The sequence below is a fragment of the Corvus brachyrhynchos genome, unplaced genomic scaffold (genome assembly GCF_000691975.1).
Source record: "Corvus brachyrhynchos isolate BGI_N302 unplaced genomic scaffold, ASM69197v1 scaffold4, whole genome shotgun sequence".
Taxonomy (NCBI): Eukaryota; Metazoa; Chordata; class Aves; order Passeriformes; family Corvidae; genus Corvus; species Corvus brachyrhynchos.
Genome location: NW_008237878.1, coordinates 1,350,614 through 1,357,277, shown reverse-complemented (window position 1 = coordinate 1,357,277; position 6,664 = coordinate 1,350,614). Strand labels below are relative to the sequence as shown.

The 6,664-nt window shown below is 59.7% G+C and overlaps 1 long non-coding RNA gene across 1 annotated transcript; it reads right to left on the bottom strand.

The window, feature by feature from the left end:
- Positions 1-2,259: 2,259 nt before the first annotated feature.
- On the bottom strand, positions 2,260-4,867 carry LOC108446246. The gene is made up of 2 exons (XR_001861386.1): positions 4,698-4,867; positions 2,260-4,625 (listed from the first exon to the last, which is right to left on the bottom strand). It is a non-coding gene; the product is annotated as an uncharacterized LOC108446246 (long non-coding RNA).
- Positions 4,868-6,664: the final 1,797 nt, after the last annotated feature.

Genomic DNA, 6,664 nt, shown 5'->3' with positions numbered 1-6,664 from the left:
GTGACCCCAGGGCAGTGCTGTGCTGGGCAGGACATCCTGTGCGGGGCTAGGGCAATCGGTGCTGCTGACTCAGCCATGGCCCCGTGGGTTTCCTGCCCGGAGAGGACAAGGGGGGCCATGGGTGTAACAGGGCTGGGGGGGCTTCCTTCCCAGACCACTGCTGAGGCTCCAGCGGGTCCCCTCTGGCAGGCGATGGGACAGGCAGGGCTCGGGGACCAGCTGTGTGGCAGTCCCTATGTCCTGCCTGTTCCCCGCCTGCTCGAGCTGGGGCTGGCCCCGTTGGGCTGAGGGCCACTGGGGTGCCCCTGCGCAGGAAGCGCCAGACCGCGAGGGTGTGTTGCGGCCGACAGGGGAAGGAAGCGGGACTGAATCTACGGAAGTGCTCCCCAGCCACCCGCCAGCTCCGTAAGGATCAGGCGGGAGCACCAAGCCCAGCATTGTTCGGTGTCAGTTCCTGGTGCCGCCAGTGCCAAGCCCTGCCCGCAGGCACCCGCAGCTGGCTCCAGTTAGTGACACCACTTGGGTGTCAGCTTTTGTGGCGAAGCTCCCACCGAGAGGGTGACAGTCCTGGTAGGGATGGGCACTGCATCCAGGCCGGCCACTCCAAATCCGGGCTGCACCCCACAGCTCGGCCTGGCCTGCAGGCAATGCCAGGCACCGGCTGGGAGAGGGGCTGGGAGGGTCAGCTGCTGGCCGGGCGTTGGCTGCCAAAACCCTCGGGAGAGATTGTGGGGAGCCAAGAAGTCCCAGCGCTGCAGGCGCTGCCCTTCCCCTCTGGGCAGTAAACAGGCTCCCGTTGCCAGCAGCTAAAATTTTCCATCCTCCTCGTGTGAAGGTATCCAGCCCCACCGGCAGTGGGGTGGCCGGGGGGTCACAGATTTCCACTGCTGGGAGGGCTGGATGTCCTCAAAGTGACGCAGGTTCTCACCGCTGTCCCCTCAGCGGGGCTCTGCATCACCTGACTCGGTTTCTCTCCTTCCTTCCCACAGGCAAGACTTGCTTTTGGGAGGGGGCAGCTGAGCAGGTCCAGCCTCCCTTTGCCCTGCCGAGCGTGAGATCATTCCAAGTCATTCCCAGAGTGTAGAGGGGTGCAGGATGGCAGCAGTGGGCAGTGGCCAGGGCGAGCTGAGCAGGCAAGAGCTGCTCCATGCAGGCAGCGGGAGGACGGGAATCCCTCATGGATGGCCGATAAAGATAACGGGGAGTGCCAGACAGTTCCGGGCAAAGTGCGAGAGGAGGTCAGCTTGGGGATGGAGCAGCCATGGAAGCCAGGAGGGGAGGTCGGCACCTGCCTCCGCCCTGGGCTGGGGGCTCCGGGCATGGCCCTGCCCCACGGGCAGCAGGACTGGGCCGTGGTGGCCCCGGCAGACACAGAGATGGTCACGGAGCCAGAAAACCCCAGCCACCGCCTTGTGTAACCTCACCGAGCTGTACCACCCTGCGCAGCCAGCCGGTCCCCTTCTAAGCCACCAGGATCCATCCATCCCTCCTGGGGCTGCGGTCCCTATGGATGAGCCTCATCCCCCACAGGCTGGAGGGCTGGCAGGACACACCGCACCACTCACTCTCATGACAGCTTTCATCTGCGGCTCATTTCCGAGCCGGCTTGCGCGGAGGAAATGATGAGAGGTGACGGTGGCTGCAGGAAAACACTTGCAGGGCTGTCGGGGACAGGACATGGGGCACAAAGTGAGATCACACTTGCCCCACGGACAGCCGGCAATGCTCGAGGGACGGGCGGCATCCCGGCACAGGGTCACGCTGGCTCCAGAACGTCAGGCCCCCGTGATTAATGAGGCACTGATTTGGCAGGACAGGCGAGGAAGGAGCGGACAGGCGGATCCTCCCCCCCGCGGGGCTCGGGCGGAGCCACGGGAAGAGTCAGCTTGAGGCTGGGCTGCCTGCGAACCCCGGGTCCCGCAGACCTCCCTCCCCACACGGGAGGGGTAAGAGGCCTGAATTCCAGCCCTCGGGACTGAGCAAGGAAATTACATATATTTCACATTAGTTATATATTTAAAAGATATCACGGCAGTTACAAGTAGAGAGTCACAGCCTGACAAAGCCACCAACTCCTGCCAGTGTCGTGTGCCAACTGGAGCACCTGGAAATGGCTGTGACTCAGGAGTCCTTCACCATCAGCTCGGCCACATGTGCACAAACACCCCCCTTCCCGAAAAAACAGGGGGCTCGAAGTGCCAGCGGCAAAGTCCACCTCCCCTCAGGCACAGCCCCTCCCCAGTAAGACAGCTCTGGGACTTGTGGGCTCTACAAATAATTTTATTGAAATTTAACAAAAGTGGACAGATGCACTGGGAGGAAGGACCATACGTAGTGTACACTTCCCAAACCCATGGGTCCTACCCACACGCTAGAGGAGCAAGGAGCCTAGTGTCGGTGAGTACGATTTGGCTACACATCCACACGGGAAAGCACAATGTTGCACAGAAATTGGAAAAAAAAAAAAACAAACAAAAGGAAAACTTTTTTTTTTTTTGCTTGCTCCAACACCACAGTGGACACAGATACTATTTACAGTGACCTTCACATTTTTAAGATCCCTCCAGGTGCTCCCAAGGCCCTGCTGCTGCAGGATTGCTGGGGTCCTGGGGGCTGGCTGCTGTGGGGACCAGCCTGGGAAGAAGCAGGGCAGGATGCAGCTTGTTGGCAGCCTGCAGAGGTTCGCTGCCACTCTGGTGACACTGAGGGGGTAGAAGGGTGGGAGAAGGCATGGTTTTTGGGGAAGCATGTTTAATACGCTAGGGGAAGGATGGCCAGCCTGTCAGAAAGGACAAAAGCATCCTTGCTAAGCTGGTCACAGTCTCTGCCCCCTCCCCCGGGTTTGGGCCATGCCTTGCCAGCAGATTTCTGGCTGGCAGCCAGGCGAGGGGCTCCCCACTGGGGCAGGCAAACAGCGCCAACCCCCTCCCCACTCCTCCTCCTCCTTCCCCCATGCCCAAGGTGGGGTTGGTGCAGCTTCCCGTGCCCTCAAACAGCAGTGGGGCAAGGCAGCACAGACAGTGTGGCCATGGTTTTCTCTCCTCTTCCTGGGGACAGCAGCTCCTACTCTCCTGTGGACCCCAAGGGATGCCCTTCCCAGGGAGCTCCAGCCAGGGAGAAACTCAAGAGCAGGTGGTGCAAATAAGAAACACTTCAGTGAGGGATTGTTTTAAGACAAGACTCCTTCAAGCAAGCAGAACAAAAGATGTCGAAAGAAGCGCCCAGCATCACAGTGTAGACGAGCCCTGCCCTCCCACTTTCCTGCCTGGTGGCAGCCAGCACATCCACTTCACCCTGCGTGCTCGCTCCTGTCGATGGGAACCGCGGGTGGAGGGACATGAAGGGAAGAGGTGGCGACAGGAAGACAGCAACAGCCACGCCGCTGTTATCTCCCCGAAGCCGGGAATGTGGCCCCGCGCCCGGGCGGCTCTCAACGGACGCGGGGATGGATACATCCAACGTAGACACCGACAGGGCTGGCAGCCAAGTGCCAGCAGCTTAAATTAAAAATCGAGGTAGCAAACATCTGAAGTGCTTAGAAAGTAAATAAGTTCTGGAACGAAAGAGGAGGAAAGCCGAGCTGGCTGCTATGGGGAGTAGGCTCTGACCCACTTTAAAGCTGTGCTGCTGCCGGTCCTCCTCTGCCTGCCCGGTCCAGGCACAGCTGAGCAGGGAGGCAGGGGCTCCTCATGCTGCCAAGGGGCATTTGGGGTCAGGCCTTTCTCCCAGCAGCTGGACACACGCAGGGGTGAGAGGTTCTTCGGTGCCGCCAAGACCTCGACCTTCTCAGGTGGGAGGAAAGAGGAGAAAAGAGCAGGACCTTCCGAGGTGGGGCAGAAAGCCTCCCTTTAAAGTGCATTGCATTTCTCCTCCTGCCACAGCTGGGATGCGGAAGGAACCACAGTTCACATCGCCAAGGAGATTTCCAAGCTGGGGCAGGTACGCCGATTGATTGTTTCAGGGGCACAGGGAAGGAAGAGAGGATTCCTTTCCTGCTTGGCTCAGTCAAGGCCCAGCCTACAGGGAGGTATGTTCAAACAGCAGAGGGGGGTGAGGAAGCTGCCCGGCAGCCCAGCCCCGCAGCAGGAGAGGGACGGCGCTCAGCGGGAGCCAGTGTGACAATGGGGGAGGCAAGTCCACTGTGGAGCTGGGACCTCGCTGCCACCAGCAGTGGCCATGAACTGCAGAGATCTCCAGCAGGCAGCAGCAAAGCCAACCTCCCCAGCACTGGCATAAGTGGGGAAATGCAGTGGGGGAAGAGACCAAGGTCTAAGAGAGCGGCATCTGATCTCCATCCCTGTCCCGAGAGGAGAGCTGCAGCCAGCCTGATGTGCTTCAAGACCCCTCAGCCTGCCCTGTTTATCCTCCATCAACAAACCCACACAGGGGAGCGACACATCACACCGTGTCAAGGGACATGCTGCAACACTGGCCATCTAACCTGCGGGCCCCAGGGACCTCGGGGCGCGGGGCAGGGCGTCACCGTGCCCTGGCTCTCCCTGGGCCGCATACCTGAGAAGCAGGGGATTCTCTCTGGTGAGAAGTGCAGGCTTGCTCTCCCTTTAACAGCTCAATCACAGCAGCTTGTTTGCAGTTCCAGTTACCCATCAAACGTCGGCTAGAGGCTACAAAAGGTATTTTAGTCTTCTGACTCAAGCGAGGATGTTTTTAAGCAGTCATTGCACAGAGTCACCCACCTCCTGCGAGGGCCTGCTCTGTCCTGCCTCACCTCCAGGCGAGGGGAGAGCCACCGTCCCGCCATGTGTCCAGAGTCCTCCTCGGTGGGAACACAACGCAGCCTGGCCTGGGGAGGCTGGGGGCGGTGGGGCAGGGCCTCCCGCCCGTGGGCAACGATGTCTGGGACTCACACCTCACAGATGATCACTGGGAAATCCACGTGAATGCGAGGATGCTCTAGTTTCACTATGCCCTGAAAGAAGAGACAGCAGTGAGCAGAAGGGATGGCCAATCAACATCCCCGAGCCCTGCCAGTCACCCAGTGACAGAGAACACCCTGCCCTTGAGGAACCGGAGGGACCAGGGTCCATAAATCGCCTGTGACACCAGGTACGCCTGAGCAGCAGCATGCAAAGCACCAGCACTTTGCCCTTCGCACTCGTCCCTGGAGAGCCGAGGGCGGCACGGCTGGCTGCCACACATGGCAGGGCGAGAAAGGAGGGAGCTGCTCTGCCAGGCACTGCCCGTGCAGCAGCTGGTGCGTGACTGGCAGATATTGGCTGTCTGGGCTTTTCATGCGGCACCTTTCATTCACGGGATTTAGAAGAATGAAAAGAGCTCTCTGAGAGAACGCAGCCGGGGCAGCTGGCGCACAAGAAAAGCGGCTTTCTGTGCAGAGGGGAGGCTGCTGAATGCAGGCTCCCTCCACACCAGCCACAGGAACCGTTCCCATGCCCCGTCCAAGCCTTCTCCTGTTACAGCACCAGGAGGAGCTGCTGGCAGGTGGGGGGCTGGGGCAGAGGAGGGAGCAGGGGCTCAGGGCTGGGCCTGAACCCACAGAACCAGAGCAAAGCCTGCGCTAGCAAAGGACTATTCAGTGCTGGTACCTGCTCTCTCCAGCTCATCTAAGCTTTCCAACTGGGTGAGTTTCAACCCACACCAGTGAGGAGTCAGTTCCACAGGCCAAGCCTGCCTCTGCTAGAATGCCAGCCCAGGAAGCAGCACCAAATCCTTCCGTCCGTAACTGCCTGCTCAGCGGGGTCCCATCCTGCTGGGAGGCTGCCCACTCCTCAGAGCACACTGACAGCTCACCCCAGGTGCTGGCTGCAGCCATGCCTTTCTGCTTAATTAGGGAAGACTCCTAAGGGTCTCTCTCCAGCCCTGGTTTGATCGGCCCTTTCCTCCATTTGTGCCCCTCGAAGATTCCCTACATGCAGGCTACCCTGCCCCTTCACCATGATCCTCATTTGACATCCCAGCCCCTGCCCAGCTTCACACCACTTGCTTATTTAAAGAGGAGACTTTTCCACTGAAGAGCAAAGCACATAGCTGTCAACGCTGCTGAGAAGCTGGAGGGGATGCGCACGCTCATGTCAGCAGCTAACGGGCTCTGGCTGCTGCTCCCCAGCACAGGGCCTGGCCCTCCGCAGTGACATGACACTGGCTGAGGCAGCACAGCACCCTACACCTCGTGGAAGGTGCTTGGTAATGAGACACCGTGGCCATGCAGGGCTGCCTGGCACTCTGTGCCCCACAACACACAGTCTGAGCTGTCTTCCCCTGCCTGGCAGCTCTGAAAGTCTCAGGCACTGCTTCTCTCCAACAAGGACAGCTGGAGGGTGCCACCAGCTCTCCCTTTCCTATCACAGCCTCAGGTGACACGGGTGTGAGCCAGGACACACAGAAATCATGGCTCTGAGGCAGAAACTTGGGGGAGGAGAGAGCCTCCACCTTTCCAGCAAGAAGATGCCCTAAGGGAGATCGCTCCTGTAAAGTCCGGACTTCAAGTGTCACCGTGGAGCTTTGCACTCACTTTCCCGCACTCTTCTCCACCCCTTACCTGAGGTATCAGGTTCTTGTGGATCCTCTTCAGCTTGGCGCGCTTTCTCCCGTTCTTGGTGACGATTGTCTCCTCGTAGAACTCGTGAGCAAGATCCCCGTCCTCATCGTAATACATGGAGCTGCCGAGAGAAGAGGGGAGGCGTTG